This window comes from Pecten maximus, chromosome 15, assembly GCF_902652985.1.
Source record: "Pecten maximus chromosome 15, xPecMax1.1, whole genome shotgun sequence".
NCBI lineage: Eukaryota > Metazoa > Mollusca > Bivalvia > Pectinida > Pectinidae > Pecten > Pecten maximus.
The window spans coordinates 25,170,516-25,194,963 of NC_047029.1; the positions used below are offsets into that span (position 1 = coordinate 25,170,516).

The 24,448-nt window shown below is 35.5% G+C and overlaps 1 protein-coding gene across 3 annotated transcripts in view; it reads right to left on the bottom strand.

The window, feature by feature from the left end:
- LOC117343834 (5'-AMP-activated protein kinase subunit gamma-1-like) overlaps positions 1–24,448 on the bottom strand; it is a 343,598-nt gene that overhangs the window by 227,082 nt on the left and 92,068 nt on the right. The window lies entirely within an intron of this gene.

Genomic DNA, 24,448 nt, shown 5'->3' on the forward strand with positions numbered 1-24,448 from the left:
ATTCAATTCCTGGTTTCCGTTACGCTTATTTCAACTCTTCGGTTCAATCTTAATTCAATTTGCATATCCAATATTCCTGGATCCCAAAGGTTTCTTGAATGTCTATTGTAGATTAATCTCCACCCAAAATAAACGTGTTACATCTGGACTATAAGATCGACTTTCAGGCCAAACCAATTAGCTTTATCATACTTTTCTTCCCTTATTACGAAGTGTAAAATGACTAATAACGAAAAGAAGGGAAAATTACTACAAAGTAAAGTATCTATTAATTATAATTACGAATATAATTAGCTAATTAGTAATTCACCATGAGGTAGAATATCAACTTATTATTGGCAGGATATGACTATTTGGAGAGTAAAGACTAATTACAAATTACAAAGAAAAATACGGCGTAAATGTAAATATAATATTGACTTCTTACGAGAAGAATATTAAATGATTCCAAATGGAATGTTGAGGAATTATAAAATAGCATATCATGATGATCAATTCAAGGTGGAATATAGACTAATTACAATAAAATAGTGACTATATACCTTGATACTTATTTGGTAAAGAGTACAGAATATCAACTAATTAGAAGGATGGACATCAGTCATCCACTCATTATTCCATTTATATGAAGTGGAATATTGACTAATTATGAAGTAGAGTATTGACTAATTATGAAGTAGAATATTAACAATTTATGAAGTGGAATATTGACTAATTATGAAGTAGAGTATTGACTAATTATGAAGTAGAATATTAACAATTTATGAAGTGGAATATTGACTAGTTATGAAGTAGAGTATTGACTAATTATGAAGTAGAATATTGTCTATTTATGAAGTAGAATATTAACAATTTAAGAAGTAGAATATTGACTAATTACGATGTTGAATATCAATTTATTTTTATGTTGAATATTGACTAAATATGAGGTAGAATATTGAATGGTAACAAGGTAGAACATTGACTAATTACCAGGTAGAATATTGACTGAATATGAGGTTGAAAATTGACTAATTACGATTACGATGTTGAATATTTACTTATTTTTATGTTGAATATTGACTAAATATGAGGTAGAATAATAAATGGTAACAAGGTAGAACATTGACTAATTACCAGGTAGAATATTGACTGAATATGAGGTTGAAAATTGACTAATTACGATTACGATGTTGAATATTTACTTATTTTTATGTTGAATATTGACTAAATATGAGGTAGAATAATAAATGGTAACAAGGTAGAACATTGACTAATTACCAGGTAGAATATTGACTAACACACCTTACTGTCCTCCTGTCACTGTCAATGGCGCCAGCAATCTGGCAGGATTTTAAAACACAAATAATCTTCAGTACTATGATAAAACCTGTAATACATGCTGATGAAGAGTAGCCGTATCTATCTATAAAGGTCCTGATTCACATGACCATCCCTAGGTCTCTAATTCAATCCTGACACACTTCACTCAACCAAAGGAATCCAAACGGTATGTCAAAATATCAATAAACAATCCAACAGAATACACTACTGATGATCAATAATTGAGTAGCTTTTCGCATGTACCTTCACTAAACAACAAGTTGAGTTGCTTAAACGAGAAAAACCTCACACCGTGCTGCAGTGTATGTAACAAACACACAGTAAAAATCGGAATACCTATGTTTATAGTAGCCTTCGGTACAGAGCTGACTCTATAAATACATTATCAGACCAACATCTCACTTCCCTAACATCCGTATACCCTCCCTCATCTACTAAGTAGCCTAATTGTCAAAAGAGAAATGATGATATGTCACTCATAATGCAAGCTACTATATTAATAACAGCCATGTACCTATAACTTATGGCAATCACTAGTAATTCAACTTCCAACTTTATATCGTTCAATTTAACGATCTGTGAGAGATAGTCACTGCTATTCCAATATACCTGATGATGAGAGAAATGAAAATTGCGATAAAATGTTTGTCTAGATAACATCTTAATTGAATGTCCCAGATGATGAGAGAAATGAAAATTGGGATAAAATATCTGTCTAGATAACTCTTGAAGGACTGACAACAAGCTGTAGGCTAGTTTTCTATATCATCAAACATCTGTCAGATGACAGGGAGATGTATTTGAAGATGATTAGGAGATGCAGTTGACGATCTATTATAACAATAGAACTATAGAAAAAGGAAAAACATTTTGTTGACTTTCGTTACCTTATGATGTTCAATTGAGAAATTTTCCTCTGATAAATATCCAAAGCCAATTAAATCAGATGATGAAGATTGAAACGCCAGCTAAATAAGATATAAAATATCGTGAAATTCAACATAACATCGTGTCCAAAGATTGCACAGAGCAGGCATAGCTGACACATTTCCTGCCTTATCCGCTGTAGGTTTGGTTGTACGAATAGACAGAACGTAGCAATGAACAAATAATCCAATACACATCCCTGTCACTCCTTGTGTTCAGGGAACAAACTCTTGTTTGATACAATGTGATCATTCCCTACGATAACCTGGAAAGTTGTCCACTTGTACGAGCTGATGAAAACTTACACCTTGAAAACTTGACTTTTTGGCACAGCATGCAAACAACTCATCTGAGATAAACATCTGGAGCAGAAAAACCCTTAGATAGGTACACCTGGAATACATCTCTACTATATAGGGCACAGATAGGCTTCCTGTAGCACCATTAATTTACATAACACTAGTTATCACCATGGAAACTGATGAATTAGAAAAGATAGGCACCAAACTACAGATCTATATATTTCAAATCTTTGTTTTAGAGACTTAATTAAGGTACAACCATGCTAATTTGCTTTTTTAAGTTATTATTGTAAATATTTCAAAGAACAAGCGCTATTTAAAATAAAATGATTCATTAAAATTGCTCTATTTATGCTGAGCTCCTTGCCAAGAACATCTATTACAATGAATTTTGTAAATTAGTGAATCAGAAATACAGACATCAGAGAACAGCTTAACAGTGCATCTTTCTACAATACATAATTAACAAAGGATGAAAAAATATGAAAACCTGTTAAAAATTTGCCCTGAAGTACTACACTACCTCCTGCCATTAGACAGATGGACAAGAGTTATGAGGATATCCTGAACAAGAGTACATCGTCAGTAAACAAAATATCTTACATCATCAACTGGTATTAGTGAGTCCCATAGATAACCTGATACTTATCAGCCAACAAAACATAATAGTAACAGTCAACATCGCTGCAGGTGTCCAGGTAATGTTGACAGGGGGAAGATTTGATTGGAGGATAAATAATATCTAACATTTACCTGTATAATCCGATACACTGACATTACCTGTAAAATCTGAAGTGCTACACATTTACCTGTATAATCTGCCATACCAATTAACATTTACCTGTCAAATCTGAGACATCATACATTACTAAATATAAACCCGACACGCTGACATTTACCTGTATAATCTGACACACTGACATTTACCTGTATAATCTGACACGCTGACATTTACCTGTATAATCTGACACACTGACATTTACCTGTATAATCTGACACACTGACATTTACCTGTATAATCTGACACGCTGACATTTACCTGTATAATCTGACACACTGACATTTACCTGTATAATCTGACACACTGACATTTACCTGTATAATCTGACACACAGCCATTTACCTGTATAATCTGACACACTGATATTTACCTGTATAATCTGACACACCGACATTCACCTGTAAAATCTGACCCATCAACATTTACCTGTATAATCTGACACACTGACATTTACCTGTATAATCTGACACAATAACAATTTCTTGTATAATCTGACACACTAATTTTTACTTGTATAATCTGACTCACTGACATTTACCTGTATAATCTGACTCACTGACATCTACCTGTATAATCTGACACAATAACAATTTCTTGTATAATCTGACACACTAATTTTTACCTGTATAATCTGACACACTGATATTTACCTGTATAATCTGACACTTTCATTTACCTGTATAATCTGACACACTTACAATTTCTTGTACCATCCAGAAAACATTAAACAATTAAACCTGTATAATCCAGCTCACGATTTGATGGTCCCTTCCCTTTGGTTAACTTCGTGTAAATAGTTAATCATTTCCATTTTACCTTGTTTTCAGCTATCACTCCAAAGAAGAGTTACACAGATCCTTGGCTGAGAAATACATTGCTAGATCACTGTTTCCTGAGTCATCAGTTCTATTACAAATCCTTTTAACACTATTATATTCAAAAAGGTTGTGTTCATATCAACCATACAAATCTACTCACACCCATAATCTGCAGCGTATATAAAATTCTTCAACATAATTTCTCACAAATATACAGGTACCCAGGATTAACCTGACCAATTCTTACACCATAATCCATTCAAGTGTCCCGTTACCTCAGACTGACACCATAGGTTGTGACCTTGGCCACTGCAGCTTAAACAAGGCACAGGATTTCAATGGAGGTTAACAAACACCGACATATAAAACACAAACCAAAGCACCCAGACACTATACACCTTATTGTGTGAAGGTGGTCACTGCTCAGCTAAAGCTTACAAGCTCCATCAATACTTAACAGAACATAACACAAGACTCACAGGGAAGGAAGAATCCAATAATTGTGTAAAAACGGAACATAGGAAATACCTTTATCAAAGATTTATTTCAATAACTGCGAACTGCTAACAATTTCCTGATGTCAGCATGCCCATTCAGAGGTGAAAGGTCAAATGTCTGTTCTGTACATTTCTAACATCAAAGACTAATGATGAGAATAATTTAGTAAGATCTTTCTTGCTGCCAAAACATCATGTCCAGTGTTTATAGTTAAAGGCCTTAGAAGTAAGGAGTTGAAAAAAGACATTGACTTTCAGGAACGCTTAACATTTGTGGATGGGTTCAGGTGTCTTAAAGAAACTCCTGTTCCAGAAACTCTAAATCATGAGTTTCCTTGCAATCATTCTCCAATCCATATGAACATATGCTATAGCTGAAGAATGTTTAGCCTTCAACATACAACCGAACATTAGGGACACTTACTACAATGATGAAACTTTCTTCTTATATAATGATTTATAGAGCTCAAACTACTGACCTTAAAGAATCCTATAATAGCCCTATACAGAGCCACTCCTGATTTATTTTCTGGCTACAGACAACAAGAGGCCTAATGGGACTTCATCATATGCCTCTTGGTTATTCAGAAAAAAAACTATTTTTAAGATTTTAGCGCATCTGTCGACTCCTATGGCCTTGAAAATAGGTCACCTGGTAGCTTTTTATATTAGGACTCTTGGCCTCTTCAAAGCTGCATGAGGCTGGACAGATGGACAGAAGAAAATTAGGATTTATGGACAAGTGGGCAAAAATGGCAACTCTATTTAAAGGAGATTATCAATCACATTAATCAGTCTATATCACAGTAAGGTAACATACACCCTTACTTCTCTTATGTCACAGTAAGGTAACATACATACATAAGTCTCCATGTCAAAGTAAGTTAGCAAACGCCCATAAGTTTCAATGTCACAGTAAGGTAGCATACATCCTTAAGTCTCTGTCAAAGTAAGGTAGCATACAGCCTTAACTCTCTGTGTTACAGTAAGGTAACATACATCATTTAGTCTCCATTTCACAGTAAGAAAGCACACAGCCTTAAGTTTCCATGTCCCAATAATGTAGCATATAGCCTTAACTCTCTGTGTTACAGTAAGGTAACATACATCATTTAGTCTCCATTTCACAGTAAGAAAGCATACAGCCTTATAAGTTTCCATGTCCCAATAAGGTAGCATACAGCCTTAACTCTCTGTGTTACAGTAAGGTAACACATCATTTAGTCTCCATTTCACAGTAAGAAAGCACACAGCCTTAAGTTTCCATATCCCAATAATGTAGCATATAGCCTTAACTCTCTGTGTCACAGTAAGGTAATGTACATCACTTTGTCTCAATTTCACAATAAGAAAGCATACAGCCTTATAAGTTTCCATGTCCCAATAAGGTAGCATATAGCCTTAACTCTCTTTGTCACTGTAAGGTAGCATACATCCTTAAGTCACCTTGTCATTGTAAGGTACAGCATACTGCCTTAACTCTCCCTGTCAAAGTTAAAGGTTGCATACAGCCCTAAGTTTACATGTCACAGTAAGGGAGCAAACAGCCTTAATCTACCACAGTTATACTTAATTGAACTTGATGTATTGATTAGTTCACCTCTATAAATCATTGTAATTTAGTCCAAATTATCTAGAGTCATATTGATTGCTAAGGACACAACACCTACCTTCATTAAGGAAGCCTTCAAATGTCAGAATTTCTACCACCGGATGTATGTATCAGAGAGACACAGGATTTTCCTTACTATACCTACGGTTAGAGGCAATTTGAGAGCTACCTATTAAGGACAAAAGGAAGTAGTTTGAACCCAGTTATGTGGACCACGGCCAATTTTCAGAGAGGAAAAAAATTCTAAACAGAAATGCCCTCATTCTACAATTGCAAATCAAGCTTTATTTTAACCCTAAATTAACTGATATCATATTCAAAATATGGAATTATAAACACCTGCAAGTTTTACCAGACCCCATGACCAACAAATGCATATCCCCTGCTAGTTGTTGTAAAATCATAAAAGCGATGGAAATCCATGATCAAATGATCAATATTTTCCCTGCTGGCCTTCAGGAATATCATTACCTCTGACCAACAAAATATATCATGAACAAATTCCAGATGGCCCTAGTTTAATGATGTCATTCTTCCATATATATATATTGTCAAATAAGAAAGATAATAAGGCTGAGTTTTATTACATCAGGAGAAACTGTGAACACTAGCATCACAAAACAAGAGGCCCAAGGGCCTTAACGGTCACCTGACTCAAAATTAAACACCCTTATACTATTGTAGTATGCATTCTCTGTAGCAGGTATAGTGGCACTGTTGGCCATGGTGGCCATCTTGGAATTCGGATCAACCCAGAAAATAACAGTTTGAAAGTTTGAAATAGGTGTTGTTCAGGAAAACCATGATTGCGCAATCATGTTACAAAATGGCCGCCTTGGCTGCAATGTCAACGTTTTTACGAGGCCGAAAAATAACAACACTTTGTTGGCTCTCCTTCCTTAACATCCTCACCAATTTCCAGCTCAATGGCACCAGTGGAACTGGAGAAGAAGTTTAAAATGTGTTTTTCAAGACAGCTGCCATGGCGGCCATCTTGGATTTCTGACCGACCTGGAAAATATTAACACTTTGTCAGGACCATCTGAGGTTAATTTCTGGTAAGTAAGAGCTGAATCCCACTGGTGGAATTCGAGAAGAAGTTTGAAATAGGTGTTGTTCAGGAAAACCATGATTACACAATCATGTTACAAAATGGCCGCCGTGGCTGCCATGTCAACGTTTTTACGAGGCCGAAAAATAACCACACTTTGTTGGCCCTCCTTCCTTAACATCCTCAACAATTTCCAGCTAAATAGCACCAGTGGAACTGGAGAAGAGGTTTAAAATGTGTTTTTCAAGATGGCTGCCATGACAGCCATCTTGGATTTCTGGCCGACCCGATAAATATTAACACTTGGTCGGGATCATCTGGGGATCATTTCAGGCAAGTTTCAGCTCAAAAGTGCTGGTGGAACTTGAGAAGAAGTTTAAAATGTGTTTTTCAAGAAGGCGGCTATGGCGGCCATCTTGGATTTCGAAACGGCCCGAGAAATAACAACACTTGGTCAGGATTATCTCAGGATCATTTCAGGCAAGTTTCAGCTTAATAGCAATGGTGGAACTTGTGAAGAAGTTTAAAATGTGTTTTTCAAGATGGCGGCTATGGCGGCCATTTTGGATTTCAATTCGGCCCGAGAAATAATAACACTTGGTCAGGACCATCTCAGGATCATTTCTGGTAAGTTTCAGCTCAATCCCACTGGTGGAACTTGAGAAGAAGTTTGAAATGTGAAAAGTTTACGGACGACGACAGACGAAGCATGATGCATATATATGGCTATAGGTCAGATGACGTAATAATCTAGAATCAAAATTTAGCTCGGCAATTTTAACAAAACAAATCTAGGGTCTGTTGGCCAGTCTACATCGAGTTAAACTGATCAGATTACTCATGTAGACTGTGTAATATATTTCTTGATAATGGATTAGACAACTAACACAAGCTATTAAATAGAATCATTAAAGAGAAATAAATCGGCCGAACTGTAAATAAACAGTGAAAAATGTAACAGATGTAAGACATTAACATCCCTGATCTTCTATCTGTACAGAATCTTCAGTATATATACACACAACTGAAACGATAAATTTAAACATTTTGTTTTTTATCCCAGTAAATTACACCTCCTTTATGGCTCATTCCCACAAATTTCCTTTTTTTAATCTATGCAGTCTTGCTTGGTTAATGCCACATGCATGTAAGTTATAAATACACTGAACCTGTTGTTGATCAACTTTTAAAAAGTAATTAAAAAAAAAAAAAAACATGCATCCTCCAAGAAGAAGAACCACAGCCATTCATGTTCCAAATGTGTATGCTCACAACTATGTTCTCATATTCTATGTTTTCATGTTTCACTGCAAATTCCATCAATATCAATTAGGTGATGTTTGGAGTTACGCTCCTAAAGATAAGTAAAACAGCCATTCCTTGTCAAAGCAGAGAGAAGATAATAGGCTTCTGACGCTAATGCACATGCATACAGACTAGTACAGAAATCAAACCTCCGACAGGAAAACAAAAAGAAAACAGAAAATATGTACACACAAAAAAGATAAATATCACTGAACAGTATTGCAAATACTAATTACCCAAAACTCAAACATAACAATTAAGAAGGATTAACATGCTAAGAAAATTAACCTCTCTGGACAAAAGAGCTCCACTTGCTTCCATGAACCTCATCAAGACACAAATTCATCTATCTGCATGATTTTAAAGTTACAAAAGCATACAATTATAGAGATAATAAGTAGAAGATATTATTTTGAAATTAATTATGCTTCTCAAAATCAATCAAACTGATTCACAGATGATTATGCTGTAAAAACATCTTTACGATTACAACACATTAACCAATTCTTACATCTATAGAGTTAATTTCCCTCTTGATAATTCTGAAATACTAACTTCTCACTGGAGAGTTCCAAATCAAGCCTTACTGAAAACACTAAAATCCAAGCAAGCACAGAATATTTCCTAAACGCGCTCCATCAATGCATGGTCACAAAAGAGTTCCAAATGCCTGTTAATCCAATTTTCAAATTTTCATTCCAATGGAACTATAATTACCACAGCTAAACATCTTAATATTTAAAGATTATTGGTGTCATTTGATATAGATAATAGTTCTCTGGTCCTCAGGGCAATATATGTTACCAGCTGTGTGATATCTGAACTTGAGATAGCTGAATTGTGTGTCCACCTTATAAGGGGCCTGATCCAGCCGCCTCAAGTTTGTAGATTATACCGATCTACACAATCAGAATACCACATGTTACAGCCTGTTATATGTCAACACAGAATTATGCAATACAACTTCAAACATCAATAGAAAATATAATTTCTTTTTTTTTTTTTAACTATAACTTTATTTTCCTAGGTGGATGTCATACACATGGTGAAGAAAGTTTCAGAATATCTGATTTGTGACCTCAATTCAATGATAGTTCAAAGAGTCATCTATTTCATTTTTACAAAGCTTTTTTTTCTGATATTTTTTCACTCATGTACTAGTTAAAGCAACTGAAGAGCTAACTCTATAAGTCTATTTATATAATATATGGTGTGTGCATATTATCGCCTCAAATTACACTGCCATAGGCATTTCAATTCTCAACTGCGATTTCATTTCCTTTATTTCATATACAACAGCACTTTTCTTGAACCATTTATGTTCTGATCAACTGAATTCAAGTATCAGTCGGGAGGGTTAGCCGTCCATAAATAGTGTTCAAACAGATATCAATACTTGTGTAAATACAAGAATGATATATTGCCATGTTGTTAAGATATATATGAAATTTTAATAGGTTAACTTTACCTGTCCTTAGAAGTCATATGATAGGAAATTCTACACGAGACAAATTTCTACACATTTTCTCTGAACACTTTTATCAAAAGATGAAATACCAGGCTTTTGGATTTTTTATCAAAGTCTGACTATAAAAAACAAGACAATTCCAAAAGTTAGTCTCCCCACCAGATGTGAAATTATATGTCAAGAATACATAGATAAAGAATATGTATTGCAACTAATTCTATACACAGATAATGTATGACAGACCCACCACATTCAATTTGCATTTTGGTGTATTAATTAATGTGACTTAATTCAGAAATGTTGATCTTAGTAAGCGATATGAGAAGTTCAATACAAGTAAAACACAAGTAAGATAACTTATGCTGTAAGTAAAAAGTTCCAGTGACAACAACAACAGGTCAGCTAGCCCAAACATTTTTTTTTTTTTGCTACAGTAGGTCAAAGTTCAAAATATAGGTCAGAGTAACCTACAATTGGTATATGACACCTCACCTCACCAAGGTAAGCTGTGATCTAAGTATGAACTCCAATGATAAGTAGGTCACTACAGACTAGACTACTCCATTAATAAGGTAGGTCACTACAGACTAGACTACTCCATTAATAAGGTAGGTCACTACAGACTAGACTACTCCATTAATAAGGTAGGTCACTACAGACTAGACTACTCCATTAATAAGGTAGGTCACTACAGACTAGACTACTCCATTAATAAGGTAGGTCACTACAGACTAGACTACTCCATTAATAGGGTAGGTCACTACAGACTAGACTACTCCATTAATAGGGTAGGTCACAACAGACTAGACTACTCCATTAATAGTATAGGTCACTACAGACTAGACTACTCCATTAATAGGATAGGTCACTACAGACTAGACTACTCCATTAATAAGGTAGGTCACTACAGACTAGACTAGGTCACTACAGACTAGACTAGGTCACTACAGACTAGACTAGGTCACTACAGACTTGACTACTCCATTAATAGGGTAGGTCACTACAGACTAGACTACTCCATTAATAAGGTAGGTCACTACAGACTAGACTACTCCATTAATAGGGTAGGTCACTACAGACTAGACTAGGTCACTACAGACTAGACTAGGTCACTACAGACTAGACTAGGTCACTACAGACTAGACTACTCCATTAATAGGGTAGGTCACTACAGACAAGACTACTCCATTAATAAGGTAGGTCACTACAGACTAGACTACTCCATTAATAGGGTAGGTCACTACAGACTAGACTAGGTCACTACAGACTAGACTACTCCATTAATAAGGTAGGTCACTACAGACTAGACTACTCCATTAATAGGGTAGGTCACTACAGACTAGACTAGGTCACTACAGACTAGACTACTCCATTAATAGGGTAGGTCACTATACAGACTAGACTACTCCATTAATAGGGTAGGTCACTACACTAGACTAGTCACACAGACTAGACTACTCCATTAATATCGGTAGGTCACTAGACTAGACTACTCATTATAGGGTAGGTCACTACAGACTAGAGACTACTCCATTAATAGGGTAGGTCACTACAGACTAGACTACTCCCTAATGGAGTCACTACAGACTAGACTACTCCATTAATAGGGTAGGTCACTACAACTAACAGTCACTAGACTAACTACTCCATTAATAGGGTAGGTCACTACAGACTAGACTACTCCATTAATAGGTAGGTCACTACAGACTAGACTACTCCATTAATAGGGTAGGTCACTACAGACTAGACTACTCCATTAATAGGTAGGTTACAAGCACTATACAGACTAGATACTCTCCATTAATAGGGTAGGTCACTACAGACTAACTCAGGGTCATACAGACTAGACTACTCCATTAATAGGGTAGGTCACTACAGACTAGACTACTCCATAAGAGGCACTACGCTAGACTACTCCATTAATAGGGGTAGGTCACTACAGACTAGACTACTCCATTAATAGGGTAAGGTCACTACAGACTAGACTACTCCATTAATAGGGTAGGTCACTACAGATAGACTAGATAGGTCACTACAGACTAGACTACTCCATTAATAGGTAGGTCACTACAGACTAGACTATCCTAAGAACTAGATAGACTCCATTAATAGGGTAGGTCACTACAGACTAGAACTCATAATAGGTAGTCACTACAACTAGACTACTCCATTAATAGGGTAGGTCACTACAGACTAGACTACTCCATTAATAGGGTAGGTCACTACAGACTAGACTACTCCATTAATAGGGTAGGCACTACAGACTAGACATCATTAATAGTCACTACACGACTAGACTACTCCATTAATAGGGTAGGTCACTACAGACTAGACTAGGTCACTACAGACTAGACTACTCCATTAATAGGTAGGTCACTACAGACTAGACTACTCCATAATAAGGTAGGTTCACTACAAGACTAGACTACTCCATTAATAGGGTAGGTCACTACAGACTAGACTACTCCATTAAGTAAGAGTAGGTCCACTACAGACTAGACTAGGTCACTACAGACTTGACTACTCCATTAATAGGGTAGGTCACTACAGACTAGAACTACTCCATTAATCAGGTAGGTCACTACAGACTAGGACTACTCCATTAATAGGATAGGTCACTACAGACTAGACTAGGTCACTACAGACTAGGACTAGGTCACTACAGAACTAGACTTCTCCGATTAATAGGGTAGGTCAATACAGACTAGACTAGGTCACTACAGACTAGACTACTCCATTAATAGGGTAGGTCACTACAATACTAGGTCACACAGACTAGATACTCCATTAATAGGATAGGTCACTACAGACTAGACTACTCCAGTTATTAGGGTAACATTGTAGGTCACTACAGACCTAGACTACTCCATTAATAGGTAGGTCACTACAGACTAGACTACTCCATTAATAGGGTAGGTCACTACAGACTAGACTACTCCATTAATAGGGTAGGTCACTACAGACTAGACTACTCCATTAATAAGGTAGGTCACTACAGACTAGACTACTCCATTAATAGGGTAGGTCACTACAGACTAGACTACTCCATTAATAGTATAGGTCACTACAGACTAGACTACTCCATTAATAGGGTAGGTCACTACAGACTAGACTACTCCATTAATAGGGTAGGTCACTACAGACTAGACTACTCCATTAATAGGGTAGGTCACTACAGACTAGACTACTCCATTAATAGGGTAGGTCACTACAGACTAGACTACTCCATTAATAGGGTAGGTCACTACAGACTAGACTAGGTCACTACAGACTAGACTACTCCATTAATAGGGTAGGTCACTACAGACTAGACTACTCCATTAATAGGGTAGGTCACTACAGACTAGACTACTCCATTAATAGGGTAGGTCACTACAGACTAGACTACTCCATTAATAGGGTAGGTCACTACAGACTAGACTACTCCATTAATAAGGTAGGTCACTACAGACTAGACTACTCCATTAATAGGGTAGGTCACTACAGACTAGACTAGGTCACTACAGACTAGACTACTCCATTAATAGGGTAGGTCACTACAGACTAGACTACTCCATTGATAGGGTAGGTCACTACAGACTAGACTACTCCATTAATAGGGTAGGTCACTACAGACTAGACTACTCCATTAATAGGGTAGGTCACTACAGACTAGACTACTCCATTAATAGGGTAGGTCACTACAGACTAGACTAGGTCACTACAGACTAGACTAGGTCACTACAGACTAGACTACTCCATTGATAGGGTAGGTCACTACAGACTAGACTAGGTCACTACAGACTAGACTAGGTCACTACAGACTAGACTAGGTCACTACAGACTAGACTAGGTCACTACAGACTAGACTAGTCCATTAATAGGGTAGGTCACTACAGACTAGACTAGGTCACTACAGACTAGACTACTCCATTAATAGGGTAGGTCACTACAGACTAGACTACTCCATTGATAGATAAAATAACTAGAGACTAAGATAAGCCATTACAGGCCAGGCTGCTCTATAAATAGTACTGGTAACTGATCATTTGTGTACAGGTACATGTTTGGTCATCAGAGTTATTTGAAGATTATATATTGCTTTGTCCTTGTGTGTACTTTTTGAGCAGGCTAATTCCCTAAGGCGCCAATCAGATCTGAAATAAATCTGCAGTAATCCTATAAAAGTTCAAGTCCAAGTTCACACCAAGTTAAAAACAGTATTATATATAAATATTGCTATGTGTATGCCATTGATCACAGAAGGGCACAGGGGAATCAATAAAGAGATGTTTGGTCCCAAAAGTCATTCACAAAATGATCTGTAGGGAGTCCATAAAGAGGAAATTGATAAGGAGTTCATAAAGACATGTCTTATCCTAATGGACATTCACAAAAGGGAGGAGACTTGCTGGGGGTCAATAAAGACATGTCTTATCCTAAATGGACATTCACAAAAGGGAGGGAGACTTGCTGGGGGTCAATAAAGACATGTCTTATCCTAATGGACATTCACAAAAGGAGGAGACTTGCTGCTGGGGGTCAATCAAGGACCTGTCTTTATCCTAATGGACATTCACAAAAGAGAGGAGACTTGCTGGGGGTCAATAAAGACATGTCTTATCCTAATGGACATTCACAAAAGGGATGAGACTTGCTGGGGGTCAATAAATGCATGTCTTATCCTAATGGACATTCACAAAAGGGAGGAGACTTGCTGGGGGTCAATAAAGACATGTCTTATCCTAATGGACATTCACAAAAGGGAGGAGACTTGCTGGGGGTCAATAAAGACATGTCTTATCCTAATGGACATTCACAAAAGGGAGGAGACTTGCTGGGGGTCAATAAAAACATGTCTTATCTTAATGGACATTCACAAAAGAGACGAGACTTGCTGGGGGTCAATAAAGACATATGTCTTTTCCCAATGGACATTCACAGCAGGGCTGAGACTTTATTGGAGTCCATAAGAATGTCTGATCCCAATGAACATTCATTGTAGGGATCTAAAGACATGTCTTAGGCAATTAGATCATCACAAAAGGGCGAGTCCATTATCACTCTTACTCATAGTAAGCCAACAGTCCGATTTTACTGTTGGACATTATGAAAGATCTCAAAGCTATGAAAACAGTCTAATTTAATTGTTCCACACCACATTCTGAAAGATCTCAAAGATTGTAAGCTAAGATTTTTGATAAACTTTTCAATACCGCTTAGACAACCTAATGCGAAAATCTCTGCCTATTATACTGATGTTATGATAGGTGTAAACCTTTGCCTATATAATACAGACAAGTTTTCCTCTACTGACTGTAATGGCATCAGTATATAATGGTACATGTAGACAGGCAGTTTGTCTTGAGTGGCCCATCAATTGTAGAATAATTATATTGTGGATACTGAACATTCATTCCGTACCATAACTTATTCTATTCCGTACCATAACTTGTTCTATTACTGACCATAACTAGCTATATTACTGACCATAACTTATTCTATTCCGTACCATAACTTGTTCTATTCCTGACCATAACTTATTCTATTCCTGACCATAACTAGTTATATTACTGCATGACCATAACTTGTTCTATTCCGTACCATAACTTATTCTATTCCGTACCATACCTTGTTCTATTCCGTACCATAACTTGTTCTATTCCATACCATACCTTGTTCTATTACTGACCATAACTTGTTCTATTACGTACCATAACTTGTGCTATTACTGACCATAACTTGTTCTATTCCATACCATACCTTGTTCTATTACTGACCATAACTTGTTCTATTCCATACCATACCTTGTTCTATTACTGACCATAACTTGTTCTATTCCATACCATAACTTATTCTATTCCATACCATAACTTATTCTATTCCATACCATAACTTATTCTATTCCGTACCATAACTTGTTCTATTCCGTACCATAACTAAGTTATATTACTGACCATAACTTGTTCTATTACTGACCATAACTTGTTCTATTCCCTACCATAACCTATTCTATTCCTGACCATAACTTATTCTATTCCTGACCATAACTTATTCTATTACTGACCATAACTTGTTCTATTACTGACCATAACTTATTCTATTACTGACCATAACTTATTCTATTCCGTACCATAACTTATTCTATTCCGTACTATAACTTGTTCTATCACTGACCATAACTTGTTCTATTACTGACCATAACTTATTCTATTACTGACCATAACTTATTCTATTCCGTACTATAACTTGTTCTATCACTGACCATAACTTGTTCTATTACTGACCATAACTTATTCTATTACTGACCATAACTTATTCTATTCCGTACCATAACTTGTTCTATTCCGTACCATAACTAGTTATTTTACTGACCATAACTTATTCTATTACTGACCATAACTAGTTATATTACTGACCATAACTTATTCTATTCCGTACCATAACTTGTTCTATTCCGTACCATAACTTGTTCTATTCCGTACCATAACTTGTTCTATTACTGACCATAACTTGTTCTATTACTGACCATAACTTGTTCTATTCCGTACCATAACTTGTTCTATTCCGTACCATAACTTGTTCTATTACTGACCATAACTTGTTCTATTACTGACCATAAATTGTTCTATTACTGACCATAACTTGTTCTATTACTGACCATAACTTGTTATATTACTGACCATAACTTGTTCTATTACTGACCATAACTTGTTCTATTACTGACCATAACTTGTTATATTACTGACCATAACTTATTCTATTACTGACCATAACTTATTCTATTCTGTACCATAACTTATTCTATTCTGTACCATAACTTGTTCTATTCCTGACCATAACTTGTTCTATTCCGTATCATAACTTGTTCAAAATCAATATTTCCTGATTTGGTTGGCTATCAGTTGTACAGTATATCATACAGCGAGAGATCCCGTTCATTAGCTATATACAAAACACTATACAGAGATAACAAGCATTATTTCTATAGGAAAAAACTTATGGTTTACAACTGGTCTCAGCTTGATTGAATCTTTGTAATCTATATTGTGTCCAAAACATTCAGAGAACTCATAACTGTTAACACAGAGTCCTAGCTATCTTATCATACATCTTCATAACTCGGAGACGGATCAACTTTAAACTTTCATAACTGGAGAAGGACTTCTGACTTTTCAACTCTGATTTTCTAAACTATGACATTTTATGCTATAACTTGATCAGAAAGGGTTATCAAATCTCACTGCAGCATTCATCATACCATCAACCCATATCCAGAAATAAGGCCAACTGTATCTAAGGAATAGAAATCCTAACATATGTTATTTAATTGTCCTGTAATAAGAGACTGTGTGCTGGACTATTGGGATAATCCAATGGTAAATGTTAAGTACATTAAATGAGACCTTTTAAATGTATTGCCACGAATTGAAGTATCACCAATAAAACAAAGAGATCCCAGAGGGATATTCGTTGGCACGTGCACACATTTGTATGATCTGTGTTTGATCATGCTGTATAATTCTGATCTTTTCTGCATTTTCCTCAATTTCCCCACATCCTCTCTTAATACTTTTATGTTTTGGTATTCCAAAGATATTACCAGTCACAAAATTAAACAAAGAAAAATCTCCAAACACATTTTCATCATTTTACAGATTCATTGATTGTAGCAATTGACCAATTCAACTACATGTTCGCCATTTTGTTTTCCGATCAGACTCTTAATTGAATAGGAACAACTCTAAGGGGCCAAATTGGAACCAATCTATCCTAGCTACAAGTCAATTAAGTTTGAGAAATATCCTTCCGGTGTTTATCAAGATATATTAATCACAAACTTCAGCTGTTAAAATCCAAGATGTCCACCTGTCAGCCATTATGATTTCCTGATCAGCCTCAAAACCAAATGGGCACTGCAACTAAGGACAGATACCTATGTATGATGTTTGGAGAAATATTGTTCCAGTTCCTCTCAAGAAAGTGCAATAATAATCTTGTTTATGGACAAATGGACAGACGAAACATAGACACATGGACAGAGGAACATTACAGAGCCCAAATTTAATATCCCGCCCACAAAGGACAAACTTATCTATGCATTATATACAAGACTGGCTAGTTATTGGTAAGTAAAATTGGTTTTGATTGTTAAATTAAATCAACTGTACATGTAATAGTAGATATACTATAGTCTAGTATCTAGTTTACAATGTTTAAAATTATACATCAATATAATCTTAAGATTATTTAATTTAGAAAATGTAACCAAGTCTTAATTACCTTTGTTACTATAATCATACAAAAACTGTCAAATGTTTATGCAAACCCCTTGAATGCATAATTCAAAAGCCTGTATTCAGGAAAAACAAGCCTTAACATTACCATTCATTATATAAAAGACATTTTATGTTACCTTTGAAAGCCAGGCTTGTAAGCGACACCAATCATGCTAAATTTATTTTTATTCACTGCTAACATTAAATGCAAGAAATGATTCTTTAACCACATGCAGTCTAAACTTTGAAAAGGAATATTTGTTCCAAGGAAACTAGGTCAACCATCTGGAGAATGAATTCATTGAACGAATTCAAAGAAACGTTTCCCCACAGGTACGCAGGTAGGTGTTATGTAAATGTCACAGGTAATATAGAGTTATATCTAGTATATACACCTTAGATATACAAAATGTAACAAACACAACTGATCAAAAATATATATCATCAGCAAATCATATAAAAATGTTTAAACATATCAACAATCCATGTAGCATTTTAGACTACAGATACTAAAACCTTCAAGTACCTAAAAGATCTCTAATTGTCCTTGATAATTTTAGAGTTTTAACTCTCAGCCCTCCTTATATCATTTTTAAATTTCTCATTCTTCAACCGTCTTTATTGATTGTACAATAGACATTTAGCAGCTTTTAAAACAAATCGAGAGATAGATATCAGTATAGATATCAAGCCAAAAGGATTCAGACTGCACCATACAGCTATTTAGCCCTTCTAGGACTCGTCAGTGATATGCTTATGGACTAAAGTATTGAAGACAGGAGACGACCAAAAACAAAACTTCATTATTCGATAAATTTAATAATTTTCGGTGATAAAGATTTTTTTTTTTAAATATTTTGTTAAAAAAAAAAAAAAAAATTAAGTACATATTCTGAACATTGTTACTGTTCAAATGAATAAAAATATACGTGAAAAGCAGGTTACGAAAAACTTTGGGGAATTAAAATCCACCAGCAGTGTCTATCACCTATAATCTCAAAGGATTGGTCAAAAGACACACATGGTATATTAGCACCATTCATTAAACAGTGAGAGTTGGACACAGTAGTCAAGCCATCATTTCTACATCAGTTTAAGAGATCAAACTTTTCAACCCTTTTCATATCAATCGGTCCATACATCCCACAATCAGTTTTGAAGACCTCAACTTTCAACCATTTTTATGTCAGTTTTAGAGTTCTCAAACATTAAAACCTTCGTTAATATTACTACATACAATTCAGTCAGTTGCAGTTTACACTTAATCTGAAAACACCATCCTTGAAGGTATTGGACCAAATCACCAGCAGAAGTTGGATGAAAACAAGACCAAAGTAACAATAGGAATTACATAAAAACAAAGCAAAATAAAGTATTGCACTAAAGTATACTAACAAGAGTTGGATGGGAATAAAGTATTGTACCAAAGTACTAAAAAGAGTATGATTAAAATAAATTATTGCATGACAAGATGAACAATAACATTGCACCAATAATGCTGTATAAAATTGACAGTTCACGCTTTGTAAGACATACCTCATATCAATGTACCTAAATGCTCAGACTAAGAAAAATAGTGTTATGGGTGAGTAGATCGAATCAAAAGAATGACAATCAGGCAGAATAATTAATAGACAACAAATTGTCAGACAAATGGAATGAGGACAGCAGGGAACGACAACAGCAGAAGTCGATTTACAGACCCAACAAAGTAATAATATTTATTTATATACAGGGAGTAAAACAATTCATATCTGAAACACTGTGACAGTTGACTTCCAATTGATTAAAGATAATTTTCAAATATGACTTCGAAACAAACAGACCTTTGGCTGAAGAGTCCAATAAATGTATTATTGATTATGAGAAATGCATCGAGAGCAAAGCATAACAGTGGGGACCCAATCAATACAACACATACCTCAACTCGTCATTACAGAATTATATGTGTGCCATATTATGTGGGTCGATTCCTAACCAAATGTTTACCTTGCAAAAACACTAAGTAATACCAACAGCAAAACAAACAATATTGATCAACGAAATATGTAAACTCATTAAATAATCTATAAATTTCTACATTAACAATATCATATTTTTGAATGACTTTTAAATAAAGGAATTTCTGATAACAATTGAACACATTTTTATATTGACAAAAATTGATTTCAAATATAGAGTATATACCTAACAAAAGAGTTTAATTAAAAGTTTTTAATATTATATCAAAAATGAATTTCATAATACATACCTGGCATTTAAAATGAAATTATCTCATATTGCATTCAGAAAATAATTTGAAACTCCAAAGCAGAATTTGATGACAAATATAGAATATTCACGTTACCATGCTGAAACTAAATTCAGCTATATGCCAGACATATTGATGGTCCGACGAAGGAATCCCATAGAGAGTAATGGTTTTTCTTCCTGTTAGCCAAAACCTATGTATTTGTCGATGTTTCCGACACACACAGCTTCCAATCCATAAAAGGCCTATATCCTCTAATCGGTTTCTAATTTCTGGTGAATTCTCTTCTGACAAAGTATTTATGTCCTTGAAAACATTTTTTTTTCTTGGTATAACATCACAGTATATCCTTAGTCAAAGGATTCACCTCCTACTTTGAAACAGATCCGAATAATGACGTAATCCATGAGATAAATATTTAATCTGTACTGGAGAACTGTCCCGTAATATTACGTCCACATAACTCTGCTGTGTGCCAAACGCATACCAGAAAAATAACTGCACAGAGTAAAACAAACAATACCTCAATGACAAAAGAACAATCTCAATTTTCACCACACATATGTCCGAACAATCTCCTTATACACATATTCTTTTATATCCAGATATATATGAAAGAATTAATCGAAACTCATCGCCGACAATCACTGCTTTCCAAGTATACAATTACTGATGATTACATACACAAAATGTATGGTTCAAATTTACGTGTATTATACATGGGTGCTTAAGGTAAGTCTAGGCTATTCAAGGCAATTCCACTGCTCAATGTTCCTAATCTGTGCCTGTTGGAGCATAGCAAACCCATTGTAGGATGTGTATTGAACAGTTACTTGTCCAGGTTTAAATAAAAAACATTTACCGGTAGACATCTAATCAAGTTTAATCGTAAATTATTTTTTGTTTAGATATTCACTGAGTTCCTTCACATACAAATTGAATTGTTTTGATTAAAGCAAGCCATTTTGAAATAGCTTTAAAAAGAAAATATCAACAATGCATTTTGTTGACAAAGCACTCTGGAACTTTAAAATAAACAATACAGGTGACATTTATTTAAATACAAACAGCGTGATGGAATGAATAAACCTAACTGTGGCAGTACATATTTCATAGTCACCATTGATGGGATAGGATATACACATTTAAACATTTAAACAAAGATAAATCATTCAAAATGCCATGTTGCTCTACTACATTGGCCATGGAACACGTGCAGTTGCCAAACTTAACTGAAAAAAACAAAATGAGCGATTGAAAGCTTACAAAAATATACAGCTAGGTAATGTATGATCCTAATACAGATGCATTGTGGGAAATCTTTGTTAAATGGGCGATTTTCTAGTGTTTCATCTGCTTCAAAATCATTGCTAATCCAAAAAACTACAATATCTAAATTGGGATGTTTCATATACCTCCCTACTTTGAAACTACCTTACTAGGCAATAAGGCATTTGAGTACCTCACTTTTCAGCCTTGGTTTATAATGCATGTTATGCATCCACCCAAACAGAAGAAAGTTATTAGTAAGAATGAGACATGCCAAACTCCACAATATCGGAGGTTATCTTTATTTGTTTTGATTTTCAGCATTACCTTGGTTGGAGCATGGAGTGGTTTGTCCATTTTAGGTATTATATGACGGGGTGAAACGTCAAATGAATGTGCCACAACAGCTCAGTTGATTAAAGTGCTGCAGTCCCATAACCTAAGGTAAAGGTCTGAGGTGTGTATTTCGACGTTCCCTACAAGTGTTTCTTGGGAAGCCAAGAAAAATACCTATCTGCGCTGTTTTGATTGTGTCCTGTGGCCAGACACTTATATATATGTGACGGGCTTCCTGCATGTGGATCATTGAGGTAGTCACCAACTACTACAAGGAGACCACCTGAAAATGACTTTTGCAGTTCTTATTGTGTCCTTGTTTTAGCATTGACAATTTAAAATCATCCTTGACTGAACCAATCATCTGCTGACACCATTTTCATAGTATACTATTGTACGGATGTAGTCCTATCAACAAACAAGATTTAAAGACGTATTCCCTCTGAACTGTTAACAAATGAAATTCACTTTAAGTGGCCCCATCATCAATGTACGTACACGAGCTTCAAACAAGCATGCTGGGTATTGCTTTAATACATGTCCAATACCAGCCCCCGCTAAACACTAGTACTGGTAGGGGACATGTATTGCAAAGGAAGCTGCCCTACCAGCCCCCTTAACACTAGTAAGGCAGAGTGGTTAAGGTTTCCCAACACTTTATCACTAGCCCTCTACCTCTGGGTCGCGAGTTCGAAACCCACGAGAGGCAGTTGCCTTGTACTGACCATAAGGCCGGTGGTTTTCCTCCTCCTCCTAAACAAGGCCTTTTATAATGACCCTGGATGTTAATAGGATGTTAAACAAAACAAGGATGGATAGTATTGCAACAGCAATACAAAGTCCCCTGCCTGACCTAGGAGTGCCCCTATTTATTTCCCATTTTTTAAACTACGTGTTATACTGATCATGTATACCAAGTTTCGTTAAAATCAGAGTAGTACTTTAGGAGGAGTTGTCCGGACAATCCTCAACCAATGAGAAGTCGGCGGCCATTTTGAAAAATGGTTTTTCGGTGAAAAAAATGAGGGATGCACAACTACAAGTTATACTGATCATGTATACCAAGTTTTGTTAAAATCGGAGTAGTAATTTAGGAGGAGTTGTCCGGACAAGCCTCAACCAACGAGAAGTCGGCAGCCATTTTGAAAAAAGGGTTTCGGGTGGGGGGTGGGAATTGTTTTTTTTTGGGAATTTAGTTAAAATCGGAGTAGTTCTTTAGAAGGAGTTGTCCGGACAACTATTGCGTGACAGACAGATAGACGGACGGACGGACGGTAAACCTAAAGTCCCACTGTTTTTCAAACGGCAGGGGACTAATAAACCAAAACCTAAACAGTAACAGTGACCTTGAGCCCAAAACTCCGAAACTTGAACTTGATCTGTCCCTACTCATACCGAAGTTACATACTAGCTTTCACCAATATACTGTGAAGCATGGCTAAAAAACTGAGTGGACAGCCTGATATAATGACAGATGGAGGAACGGGAAGGAAACCTATTGGCTTCTCTGTTTCACTGGTAGGGGATTAATAACCTCAAATATACAGCTGTTATAAAGATGTGAATCTCTCACAAACCTACAAATATTCTACAACATTTTCAGTAACTGATAATTCAAACATTTCATATTTTTACATTTTGAAAGAATATACACACATAAACCCATTTATCAAATATACATAATGACTAACACTCATGAATAATCAAAGCAGTACGTGCTCTATCAACAAGATTCTCAAATACCCAATTCAAACTCCGTCAACACTGAATGATTATATTGAAGTCAAGACTCAACCAACAAATAAGATTTCTTCATAATACAAAGATATTACACATAAAGAATATGTGTGATAGTTGCATTCATGACAATTACTATAGAATTACATCTAAATGAGCATCTACTCCCAACAAAACTTTCAATGGGTTTCCAACTTATTTCTTAATAGGCTCCAACATTTAAATTTTCAGCTCTGACAAAACTACTGAAATAAAAAATGCCCCATATTCTGATTTATTGGATCTCTTTGTGAATATGGTTTCATGTTAGTGACAGCTTCAGCCAAATCTATAGCATATATACATGTTAACATGTCATTAGGTATAAACTAGCTCTTATCAGAATCAGAACATTCAATACATGTGTGTATTTTAAAAAGAAGACCTTTTACTGACACACTTGTGATCAGAGGATATGGTACTGTTACCATGGAGATCTACTGACACACTTGTGATCAGAGGAAATTGTACCGT